General features: G+C 33.8%; 1 pseudogene; it reads left to right on the forward strand.

Annotated features, from left to right (window-relative positions):
* Positions 1-12,534: 12,534 nt before the first annotated feature.
* LOC114031736 lies at positions 12,535-13,184 on the forward strand (annotated as a pseudogene).
* Positions 13,185-14,037: the final 853 nt, after the last annotated feature.

A 14,037-nucleotide genomic window follows, 5' to 3' on the forward strand; every position in this document is an offset into this window, starting at 1 on the left:
GTCTTCAACCCTTACTATAATGCCTGGCTTATACTAGGTACTTAAGAAATATTTGTTTGTTAATTGATTCATTCTGTCTTTTTTTTTTACTTTTTAAAATTCATCCTTTCTTTATGAGTGGATCTATTGTCTGCTTAAGAGCTAGGGTAATGCTCAGATTTAATTTCTCTTTTGAACTTTTGTTTTTTAAGCCTTCTCTTGCATTCCTAGATGAATGTCACTGTTTATCTTTTAACCTTTTTGTTTCTGTCCCTTTTTACTATGGTACAAACTCCTGAAGCTAGTTGTTTTCTTCCTTGTGGGTTGTCTGGAGGCTCTAGCCCCAGAAAATTACATGGAGAAAGGAGATTAGTCAACTGTTTTGTTCTGTTTTGAGGTTTTTTTTGTCTAGTTTTTTTTTCTTCTTGTTGCCAATAGTTCTTTCCCCTCTAGTAAATTAAATGTGCCATTTCTTCTGTTCCTCACTTACAGTTATTCTTCTTTTTCTTTAAGTAATTGGGCAGAGTCTTTGTATTCCATTTTTAATTGGGTATGTACAAGAAGGGGTTTAAGGCTGATTCACTTCCAGGCATGGTGAAACATGTTGAAGTCTGAATCACAAGCTTGTGAAGTTTGTTTCAGTGTTTACTCTAGCCAATGGTATAAGTTATCCTAAATGAGAACTCTAAATATTTTTCTTATATGATGTTATTTCATGAGGTTCTTACCTTGTGCAGTTTTTGTCTCTTTATCTTGAGAATTCATCTTTATTTATTTTAAATGCAGAGCCTAATTCTTTTACCTGATATTTATCATCAGAGAGGTTTGCATAAAATTTCCATTGAACCTCCTTGCCTATCCCTCAACCCCATTTTATATATGAGTAAAACAAGGCTCAATGAAGTTAAAGAACTTGTCTAGGATTGCAAAGAAGTTAAGTGGCAGATCTGAGATAAGAACTTAGCTCTCATGATGTCAAGCTTATTTTTCTTCCCAACATATTCCATGGTTTAAAAAAATTGGAAATTAAATTTTTTTTTATTCTGTCTGGTATAATAAATTAATACATAATAAAAATTGACTTAAAACAGGAAATGGAGTCACCCCCAAGTCTGTATAAATACATATCTATGTATAATATGTGTGCATATATTTGTATACACACATATTTTTCTATTTATTCATGTGTACATACAGTAAGTACACATATTGCATAAAACAAGCAATATTTAATTATTTAATCTAGTCAATGCTATGTAAAATAGGTAATAAATGTGATGTTAATAACAGCAACATGTTACCAATAAAAATATTATTGTGAACAGCTAAGATACTCAATTTTCTAATCAGTTAGGAAAAGTATGTTTGAGAAAACAAGAATAGTCCTATCACCCAATATTTTTTACCTGTCTACTGATGAAAAAGCCTATTCTAACCAATATGTAGTAATCTGTCTACTAAGCACTTACTTGACTACATATTAAAATTTTTGTGATGGATAAATATACTTAATGGAACACAAAATAATCATTTATATCTCAAAAATTATAGACTTTATTTTAATGTGTCAAACCCCAATAAATTACAGAGTCTGTTTTAAGAGACAAATTAAGGTGCATGTGTCCACTCTTTAATTTTTCTCAAGGTGGCTTGACATGCATTGCATGGGAGTTATAGTCCAAAACTAGGCTCCCCCAAAGGGACCAGTACAGAATGGACTCAATTTGAGGTTTGGAGGTACAGGGTTATATGCCTTTTGAAGGGTATGTGTTGCCAAGGGGTGCTAATCAGCCCTGATTAGTCAACCCACTGTGAGTTATATTAAAATGAGGGTCTTTGAATACTTAGGTCACTTAATCCTGAGCAAATAGACATCAATTTCCATATCACTTGTCTTGAAAATAGGGAGGAATCAACATTTTCCTAATCCTGTCTGGGCAATACAATGAGCAGGAATAGACCCATTTAGATCAGATCTTAATTTCCTTGTGAAGAACTGAGCTTTGAAAGAAAGTTCTGAGTCTCCAAGATAATGGTTACTATGAAAAATCATTTTTCACATTTCCTTATCTGATTCTAATGAGAGGCATAGCCTTCTCAATGAATCACTAATTGATATGGTCAACAAACACTTCATCAAGGGTTTTGAGGTAACAATATAGGAGAGCAGGAGAAATTGATCAACACATTGACAAATCAAAGGGGGCAGCCCCCTTTTTAGTAAGCAGACCATACAGATAAAAGACACAAAGGAAAAAAAAAGTGAACAATAAATAAATTGTCCATTTAAGGCTCCGAAGTCTCACCTCATATGATTGTCTTGTGTTTGAGACATCATCTGAGGAAGTTTTCTGGTCTGTGTGTTGTTTAAGCAATCTCCAGCAGACTGTCTTCTTAAGACTCCTTGTAGAGAGAGAGATCCTCTTTCTTTGCTAAAATCTCTTACAAAATTGATATTAACACAATTTTAAATTACTTTGCCAATTACCAGGTCAAATAATGAAAGTTAAATCCACCTTTATGTCTCTATTATTATAAAATCAAAATTGGAATCTTGGCCAATTGTCATGTTTAAGAAACTCAAATTTAAAAATAAAGAAACAGAAAAATTAGAAGCCAGTTTTTATACTTTGATTTAATTCATTATTCATTCCACCATTAGAGGATGAGATTTCACTAAGGATTTAATAACAACAATATTTATAAAAAGATGGATTCCAATGCATACATAATTTGTTGAGTGATCAATTTGAAAACAGTACCTATCAATCAATAAAACAATTACAACTTACGGTTATATTCAAATGAATAACCCCTAAATAAAGTGGATGCTTCTTTTAAGGTATTTACAAGATGGACCATAAGCCATTCCTCTTTTAACATTAACTAATTGTAACAAAACTGAGATAGGCATGATATTAACTAAGTGACATAACAATATCTTGTTTTCACAAGTCCTTGACCTAATTACTCCCATGCCATTATGAGGAATGAAAGGGCTCTAACTTATATAGGAATATATACTAGTAACAGATGTCAAGGCTAAATACTTAGTTGTTTGGGCTAAAATTCTAGGCCAAATAGCTCAATCCTATACTTATATCTTACTGTATTAACTTCAGATGTTCCAGCATTAATCAATTATTTAATAGATCTAATAATGTTCTTACAAAACTTTTTGATTATAGAAATTTGTCATAAAAGAATAGGTATATAACCAAAGTAAGGAAACAATGTTTCCCTAACTTCATGTCAATTCCAGACAGAAGTTATATAGATAGCCAACTGCATTGAACCAGGCTTAACGTATGCTAGGTGTCATAGTAGGGAAATTGAGTCAGGAGAATCACACCTCAGCTCATGTGGCATAGTTGTTCTCCCAACCTTTCTAATGAGGACACCCTCTGCTGTTCATAGATGCAGTACATGGACCTCATATGGATGCTGGCATCATGGATCTGTGGCTCAATAACATTACTATATAATCATACCTGTAGTCCGACTCAGAATAACAGTCAGTTAACAGTCCCATAAGGTATTGAATAGCAAGATCCAATAATCTCACATTTGTTCAGAACGTCTTTAAGGTGAACTATGTATACTTAATCTGAAAGAATGAGATGCTTCAGGAATTGAATCTTATACATATATGATAAGTTCAAACACTAATTTTAACTCATGTTTAGGCCACAGAATGAATTCAGATCAAAATAGCAAGATCTTCCCTACTGATAGCTCATTACAGCAATTGCTTTAGTATTAATCACTAGCCTTAGACTTGTGATGCTGCTGTCACTGAGCAACTGACTCTGACTCTGTTTCCCAGAAAGCACCTATTTAAGGCTAGTCCAAAAACACAACAAAAATAGGAATGAAATGAAATTCACAGTAGGTTTGGACATAATTGTCATCAATATCAAATTATTACTGAAACAAATTAGCTTGTGAACGGAAATTTTGTAGGCTTTCTAAAAATTACACAAAAGAATTTGCAAGACATTTCTTCATAAAAGTATTTCCCTTTCTTAAAAACAGCTTACAATTTGTCCTGATGTTACTATAGCAAACTAAATTAATTACAAGATTTTACAAGGTCCTTTCTTTGCATAATTACCAACTCTTCTTTCAAAAATGCTTTTGTTAGTACTTGATTTAAACAGTAACTCCAAGTAGCTTAGTTAATAGTCTTAATTTTCATAAGTGAGAGTCAAATGATTTTAGCTGAAACTTCCTTTTAAATATAGGCAAAATTTGGAAGTTTATAATTCCCTAAATTGTAATACTTCAAAATATTACAACATATGGTCAGATAGAATGACCTAACAGCTTCCTGATCCATTTTTTTTCCTGTCAGTACAATTTTAATCTAACAGAGAAATTGCCTTTCTAAGACCATTGGTGTTACAATTGTTACCAAATTACACAATATAAGAAAATTTTAGAAACATAAAATACCATAAACACTTATCATGTACTTAAACTTGAAACAAAACCAATCAATTACCAATTAGGTGACCCTAATTTAAACAATTACATTTAAACAGTTAACATTCAGATAGCATTTGTCCTATGCCAAGCAGTGTGCCAAGCACTGTATTATCATGTGATCCTCATAACATCCTTGGGAAGTGGGTTCCACTGTTATCTTCTTACAGAATAGCAAATTGAGGTAAATAGAATTTTCTTGGGGCCATACGGTCAATAAATTTCCTTTTATTTTTCCAGGCATTTGGGGTTAAGTGACTTGCCTAGTGTCACATAGCTAGTAAGTGTCAAGTGTTTGGTCTGAGGCCAGATTTGAACTCAGGTCCTCCTGACTGTGGGGCTGGTGCTCTATCCACTGTGCTGCCTAGCTGCCCAATAAATTTCTTAATGCCAAATAACAATTTCTTTTTATGCTTAATTCTGACAGGAAGAACACTCTCACATGCTGTTCTTATTCCTTCAGGACAGATTTTGATGTAAACAAAATCTGGATTTATAGTCACTAATGATAAACATTTAAATTTGTTCAAAGTCCAGCACTCTTGTCCCTTTAAAAGGAAATATTGTGCATGAATCCATACATTTCCTTAAAAAGACACATGAATCAGGAAATACATATAAAGTTTTGCAAACAATTTGAAATCATGTGTTATGATCAATTAGCTAAAGGGCTGTCCCAGGCCAAAGGAATACCTAAGGAATTGGAATTATTGCTGACAGGGTGTGGTCAGCCTTCTCAGGAAGGAACCTTCAGAGCCAACCCAATAATTAATTGAACAGTACAAGGAAACATCTCAAGATTTTATGTAGTAATTGAAAGTCACAGTAACTAATATTTTGACCACATCCAATATTTATGTAATGTTAGATTTAGTAAGGCCTTCCTACAGATTTATCCTGAAAGGTGGGTAGATATAATTCCTTCTAACCTTCTATAACTTTATCTATTGGTTTTCAAATCAAGTCACAAAATTTTCATTTTCAATCTTTCTACTTAAAACAAAATTAACCTTCTTTACACCCTCCCAACATGCCCAAACTCTCTGAAGCTGGCACAAAGGCACTCCAAACAACTATCACAGGATGGGGATGTGGGGACACTTAGAGCACATGGGCTTGCTGCAGCCCACCCCATCCCCATTTGACCCCAATTTTTTTTTCTCTGCATTTCATATTTTCACTCAGGCCTTTACTTCTCTTTCCTAATCTTTCAAACCCATTACTCAGACTATCTCCACTTTATTTTACATTCTAAACTAAAAATTATACTTACTCCAAATTTATCCTGCTTCTCTGTACCTGTTAGAATCTGGAGGGAGTTAAGGTCTAACAATTTACAAATCAAGAGAGCTGTATTTCTCCCACACCCTTCACAAACAGATTTTATGTTAATATATATTCTAAACAAATTACTGAAATCCTAAAGTGATTGCTTAAAAGACAGAATAACCTCTATTTTTACAATGTTAAACACATTGTCCTGATATCAGATACTTCAGCAGGAGGGGTACAAAGATAGTTCTCTAGATTTAATTTAAATAAAGTACAAACTTAGATCCTTAATTGCATCCTAATTAAACCAAATTCAAACTCTCAACTTTCTCTCTCTTAACTATCTTGGGCTGCCTGGTTTACAATCTTATCAGTCTAAAAGGCTGCTTGATGCTGGCTGGTTTCACCTTCCATCAGCTTCTGAGATAGTCTCACCCTGCTTTTCAAAATGGTCTTAATCTCCCACTGAAAGCCCAAGGTGGGACTTCTTTCCCAATATTCTCTCTAATTACGGACCTTAGAAGTTCCTTAGAAGATTTTTGTGACTGCATTTTAAATCTTTTCCCACAAACATGAAACATTTTACAAACACAAAGAGACACAACAGCTTGACAAGACAAAGAGCACATGAATCTAATTCTCTTGTTGGTTTTTTAGGCTTAGTTTGTTTTTAAGATAAACCAATTTAAAATTAGAATTAGACTGGTCAAAATTCAGTTCCAATCTCTAGCACTTTCCATCTGAGTCACGGCACCATTTAATGTCTGTTCTAAGAAAGAGACAAGTGAAATTAGGTGGTGTGTGTCCATTCTTTAATTTCTCTCAAGCTGGCTTGTCATGCATTGCATGGGAGTTATAGTCCAGAACTAGGTCCCCCTAAGGGGCAGTCAAGAACTGGCTCAATTTGGGGAGAAGGAGATACAGGGTTATACGCCCTTCGAAGAGTAGGTGTTCCAAAGGGTACCAATCAACTCTGATTGATCAACACTCTGGAAGGTGGGCTATATTAAAATGAGGGTCTGTGAATATGTGACTTAGGTCACTTAATCCTGATCAAAGAGACATCAATTTCCATATCGCCTGTCTTGACAACAGAGAGGAATCAATATTTTCCCAGATCTGTCTGGGCAACACAATGAGCAGGAATAGACCCATTTAGAATAGATCTTAATGTCCTTCTGAGGAACTGAACTTTGAAAGGAAGTGGGATAGGGATGCTCTGAGTCTCCAAGATAATGGTTATTAAGAAAAATCATTTTTTCACAAATGTCTATAATAACAATGATGAATAAGTTCAAGGAGAAAAATTGTTTGCTTTTCAAAATATCATCCAATCAGATGGAGTATTTTATAATCCAAACTAGGGACACTGATGACATAAAGTCATATAATGACTGACAATAATTGATATAAAAACATACTATTCATAGAGGAAGCTAATAATGATTGCTTTTGGGGGTCTTGGAAATGGTCGTCATTACATTTTGAGCTACTTTGCAGGCTAGAATTAGACTTTTGTGATTAAACCTAAATAAAATTACTTGTAATTATGTTTTCTTAGTTTCTAAATGTATTATATAGACAGAAATGATGCGTGGAGAGAGATGAAGTACTGACATATCTGAAGGAAACAAGCAGAAAGAACATTAATTAGAAAGGTATTCAATTGTCAGCTAAAAATTTGTTTAAGGTATTCTGCTGATGAGCAAATAATAATGTATTTGAATAGCCATACAACTTTGACTTCATAACTAGGTTTCTGGCAAAGCCAATAGTTTTATTATGTCAACACTGTTATAATGCACCAAAAGAATCTTGATTCACTTATTTATTTAGCAATCTTCCCCATGGAATACATTAATCAATGATATCAAATTTTTAGTGAAGTAATTTTGAAAGTCTAATATAGAGCCTAGAAATAAACTAAATAGGCCTAGCATAGTTTGAGCGAAAAGGAAATCATTGGAAAAATTTCAAAATAAAAATGTTAAGCCACAAAACTATGTTAAAAACACCCTTAAAATGTTTTCCATCACTAGGCCTCAAAAGTCATCTGTCTATACTTATCCCTTTTAATCTTGCCACCCATTACACTTCGTATCACATGATTCAGAAAATATCTGCTGGAATGAATCATACACTGCCATCACATCCCTACAAAGAGTCAAAGTTACAAAGTTATAAAGAAAAGAGAATGTAAACAGAAATTCTTATTGGATCAGAATCTTGTTTTTATACCACTCTATGATTCTCTTTGTGTCCAAAATTTTTCTTTTAGGTACTGGGCATTATTAATTTTACTTTTGGTTTTAAAATATGAATAGTTTAAGTTAGTATGGTGACATCCACCATAATGCAAGATCAAACTAATTATTCCCACTGAATCAACAAAGTGAAAACAAAATATTCATATTTCCCAGATCATGGCATACAAACCATAAAGTTAGCCATAAAACTAGTTGATCAGTGCGTGTGACTAGGGTTGGTACTTCAAATTCATAATCAATTGTGCCCATACCAAAAGGAGAAGCTGAAGCTAGATTGTATTTCAGAAATTGGTCAATCATTTCAATGATTCCAAACTTCTTAACTTTGACACAAAGATCATCAAGCTAATTCAGATACTCTGTGAAGGCAATACTACTTCATTAGAAATATTAGAAAACCACTGTCCCAGAAGAGTTACAATTGGAAGGAACAAAAATATAATAGAATGGTGTATGGTCTATATAGGTCCATTATGAGGTACTTCCACTCATGACTTTTATATAGAAATGCAATGAAAAACATAAGCTCATAGATTTAGGATTGGATAATATCTTAGATGTCACTTAGTCTAAGACCCTCATTTTGTAGGTTAAAAAAAAAAACCTGGGGTGGAATGATTTACACAAATTCATATGGATAAGCAGTGATAGAGGCAGCAGCCAAATTTAATCTTGTGATTCCAAATGCAGCATACTTTCCATCATAACACTCTTCCACCATTCAATATAATATACCTAAAATAGGAAGTAGACCTATCATGTAGTGTGAATTGGATGAAGACAACATAAACAGCCAGGATTATACATTGGTATCCCTAAAATATTAAAAAAAATCAGAGTTTGGAGTGAATCATTTACATAAGATTTACATCAAGATATTAGTAAGACTAACCTATACCATGCTGTCTCTCTCTGTCTCTCTCCCCCCCCTCTGTCTCTCTCTCTCTCTCTCTCTCTCTCTCTCTCTCTCTCCCTCTCTCTCTGTGTGTGTCCTTTGGCAATCTTATAAAACATATTGACCCTCTTCTAAGAAAAATATTTTTTGCCTACTTTCATACTTGAAAAATGCTAAATTTCAAGTAGAGGTTAGTGAAAATAAAGATGTAATTAAAATTCATGAATCCCTTAAAATATATCCATATATCTCCTAGGGGTCCTCAGTTTAAGAACATCTGATATAGATTGACAAAGCAAGGAGAGGTCATGATCTGCATCTCTGGAGGGAGTATATGTTATAATAAGAATAATAAATCCACCAAAGTTTGCCAGAATTTTTGGTAAGCCAGAATAAGTTGAATCAGGTCTGAACCAGCAAACTTTCCCAAATCCCTTCTCATTGTTCCCTACACAAAACTCGTGCTTCAGTCAAATTGATCTGGCCATTTTCCCAAGAGCATAGCATGCTTATTCATTTGATTCATGTCATTGTGTCTTTGTTTTTGCCCTTTCCTCTTACCTTCCTTCCACCTTATCAACGTTCAATGAGTCCTTTGGAGATGACGGCAAATTATCATACACCTGTGAAACATTCTTAAATATCCCAATCTACGTTATGATCATCACTCCTTCTTTTGAATTCATAACACAAATTGCAAGTAGCCTTCATTTAGTAATGTTACTTCACAAATTGCTATGCTTTTGTATATGTCCAGATAGATTACAATTATCATAAAGTCAAAAATGGTACCACTTATATCTCATTGCACATGAGAGAGGACAGAGGCTTCTTGATCTAGTAGAAAAGAGGCTTGATTTCATAGTTCAGTTCTCACCTCTGACACTTATTGACTCCACAGACATGGTCAAATATTGTAAAGCCTTCTGAACCTTTATTTCTCCATCTATAATAAAGAATTAACAAGGCCTTTCATACCTACATTAAATGATTTCTGTCAGGAACAAATAAGACATTACATGTATCTCACTTTACAAATCTTAAAATAGCATATAAAATCAGCCATAATCAGTAATGAATCTATCAATAAGCATTTATTAAAGACCTTCTATATGTTAGACATTGTACTAGCAATACAAAAACAAAAAAAAGGAACAGTTCCTGTCCTCAAGCAGCAACACTAGTGAGTAATGCACACTATACCTGAACAAGAATTCCTTCTACAATAATAACTCAAACTCCATTAGAAAATCTCTAGGGAGAAGTGAAAAGAAACTCACTATCTCCCTAGATATCCATTTCCATGATGGAGTGGTTCTCATTGTTAGGAAATTTTTCTTTACATCATCCCTAAATCTTTCTCATTGAAACATCAGTGCATTGTTCCAGGTTCTGTTGACTTTGATCTGAAAAAAATTTGAAACTATTTAGACCTTTTGATTTAGTGTTGCCACTCCTAGGCATATGGACTAAAATAGTCATAACAACATTTATAGGTTTTAAATAGTGGAAACAAAGTGGTTCTTTATCAATTGAAGAATGGCTGAGTAAATTGTTATATATAAGGAAATATTATGGCATAGGAAAATGAGAGATAAATATGAGGAATTCAGAAAAAAAGAAAGATTTCTATGAAATGATGCTGAGCAAAATTAGCAGAAGCAGAAACTATGGGCAGAAGTTTCAGAGAGAAAGACTTAATGTTGATGCTAGGAAAAACTTCTGAAAAGAAAGTAAAGTTTTTGACTTTATGATAATTCTGGTGTCATTAGAATTGAAGAATTAGAAAGATAGCTACTTAGGTTGCATGAAGGTTGTAAAAAAGTCTGTCTGTGTGTGTGTGTGTGTGTGTGTGTGTGTGTGTGTGTGTGTGTATGTGCATGTGTATTTTGCCCTGGATCAGACCATTTCAGTATCACTGGAAGTATGAATTTCCCCACCCTGAGCTATCCCTAAGATCTTGGAATAACACAACCCTCAATACCCCCTAAAAGCAGCAACAGGATTAAACCACATCTTCCCCATACAAGTGACACAGAGTCAAGCTCTAACATCAAGTTTGAAGTTTTGAAGTAGGCTGTAAAAATTAGCGAACAAACAAACAACAACAATAATAAAAACATTACACTATAAAGAGTTGCTATAGGCAAAGAAGCTCAAGATACAAACCCATAAGAGAATGACTCCAAAATTTCTGTATTGCCTCAGAGAAAAGTATAGCATGGACATAAATTTGACTAAAATTACTGGAAGAAATGAAGCAAGAAATTTCAAAAGAAGACTTAAAAATCTTTTTTTTTAAATAAATGAAATGACAGTGCTTGAGGAAAAAATGAAAAACAAATGAGAGCTAAGTTAGAAAAATTGGAAAGATTATTAATGGCTTGTCACAAGTGGTATACAAGTTTATTGTATATAAGCAAAATTCTCCTTGAAAATTAGAGTAGATTAAATAGAGGGACAATTTGACATAAGGTAACAAGAAATATCAAAAATAACTTTAAATCCTGAAAAATAGAAGAAAAACTAAGCTACGTCATAGCAAAAACAAATGACTTGGGAAACAATGGAGAAAAATAGTAAGAATCATTGCAGTATTTGAATGCATGACCAAAAAAAAAAGAATTCACCTATCTCATTTTAAGAAATCTTAAAACTGCCTAAAAATTTATAGAACCAGAGGGCAAAGTAGAAATAAAAATACTCTACCAGTCGTCTCTCTAAATAAACCACAAAATGAAAACACCCAAGAACATTATAGCCACATCTGGAACTTTTAGGTAAAAGGAAGAAAAACAAAACAAAACAAAACAAAACAAAACAAATAAACAATATAAGCAGCCAGAAAGAAACAATTCAAGTCCTAAAGAGCTATAGTTGGGATCATTCATAAATTAACTGCCACCGCTATTAAGGAGTAGAGAACTTATAATATGCCAGAAGGTAAAGGACTTAGGCTTATAGTCAAGAATAATTTACAGAGTAATACTGAACATATTGCCATAGAGGAAATTAGGAATTTTTTGAAATATAGGACTTCCAAATATTCTTATTAAAAGACTAGACCTGCCTTAAAAAGTATAGCTCATTCACAGGAGCAAAGAGAAATATAAAAAAGGCACATATGAATGAATAATGATAAAAGACTAAACAATGATAAATTACATTCTCAAAAGAGGAAATGATACACTTATCCACTCTGAACCCTAACATAATCAGGGAACATAGAGGGAATCCAATTTGACAGGTCTGGGAATGGCTCCGTTATTTTTTGAGGATCTTAAGGGTAAAAATGGAAAAAAGAGAGGAAGAGAAATATATTGGGAGATTGGGGGGAAGGATATCAATCAATCAATAAACTTTTATTAAGCACCTACCATATGCCAAAAATTTTCCTAAGCAGTGGGAATGCAAAAAGAGGTAAAAAAAAATTGTCCCTACTCTCAAAGAGCTTACAATAGTGTACAGGTACCCATGTATATACATATTCATAAACATATATAAATATGTTTGCCTGTATACACACCCAAAGTAAGCTACATATTGGATAAATAAAAGGCAATCCACAGAGGGAGGGCACTGGGATTAAAAAGGATTGAGGGAACAGCTAACTTGGATCCTTGTTCCACTCACAAAATGTCTGGTGAAGCAACAAAAAGTGCCCTACCTATGGAACAAGAATTGCCACAGCCCTGGAGCTGAGAATGGGTCTGGAATAGACTCTGACAATGATGAATCAGTGCAGCAGCTTGAGGAGAAGGCTTCTACAAGGCAACCACGAAATGGGCCCAACTGACAGCAGCTGCTGAGATGAATGAGGAATCAGTCTGTCAGCATAACAGTGTCCAAGTGAAAAGAAGGCACAAAAGGCTATGTTGAAACTGGGACTTTGAGAAGTGACAGAGGTTACTAAAGTCATTAAGTGGAAATCTAAGAATATCTTCTTTGTCATCACAAAGCCAGAAATGTACAAGAGCCTAACTTCAAATACCTACATAGTAGGTGTCTTTGGGGAAGCCAAGATTGAAGATTTCTCTCAGTGGGAATAGCTAGCTGCTACTGAAAAATTTAAAGTTCAGGGTGAAGCTTTCTCAAACATTCAGGAAAATATACAAACTCCAATTGTATAAAAATAAAGTTAAGAGGAAGAGGTTCACAAGGCATATGTAGAAATTAAAGACACATAATTGGTCATGTCCCAAGCAACTGTATACAGAGTAAAGGCTGTCCAAACCTTAAAGAACCACAGTAATCATAAAGTTGACAGGATTCTGGGAATTAAGTGAACCACAATGATTCCATCTTGTGACTCATTTGTGGATATAGCTCAGTTCCCTTTCTATTCAATTATGGGCCCAACTTCTGTCTTGTAATGAAACTTGTTTTAATTATGGGAATAATGAGAAAACTTTCTTGCACTGTTTGAATTAAAGCCCTATGTGGCTGAGAAGCTGGACCACCTCTAAGGACCTAAGTTATGATGACTAGAAACTCAGTCCAAAGATGCATGCAAGGAGTTTTCTCATAATTATATATTTGAAGAGCCCATATATCTGATCTGAAAACTGGCCCCTTACTGATCAATCACTTATTGTTTCCATGTTTATTTGGTTGAATACAGTCACTCATGAGTAGGGAGTACCTCTTTTTCTGATTTCATGGAATTGTACCCATTTGCTCTCCCCTCTCCCAACTCTCAAAACTCATTCATCCCTGTCTCAAATTTGAAAGCCTTTAATCTTTCCTTAAATTAGAAATCAGATTACCTAATTATATATCTTATTTTATATCTTGCTTATTGTTATCTTTTCACATATAAAACAAACAAACAAAAAAACTTTCTCCCCCTTGATTCCAGTGCCAACCTGAGGAAGCACTGGCCTCAATTTATTATGCAATTATAGTGCATTGTTTAATAAATTGAAAAGCTCAGAAGCTCAAACCTTTCTTGCCTTTGTCATTTCTTTTTTCTCCCACAACAAAATGCTATTATGGAATGAATGATGTAAAAAACTCAAGACAAGGACATTTTTTTCAGTGTTTCAAAGAAGATTGAATGCAACCTGATTTGAAATTTGTAATATTTCTATCAGTAAAGTTATGGTTTCTTGTATAAAAAAAGAGGGATTGGGGGAAGGC

Source organism: Vombatus ursinus, unplaced genomic scaffold, assembly GCF_900497805.2.
Source record: "Vombatus ursinus unplaced genomic scaffold, bare-nosed wombat genome assembly UNPS02015255.1, whole genome shotgun sequence".
Taxonomy (NCBI): Eukaryota; Metazoa; Chordata; class Mammalia; order Diprotodontia; family Vombatidae; genus Vombatus; species Vombatus ursinus.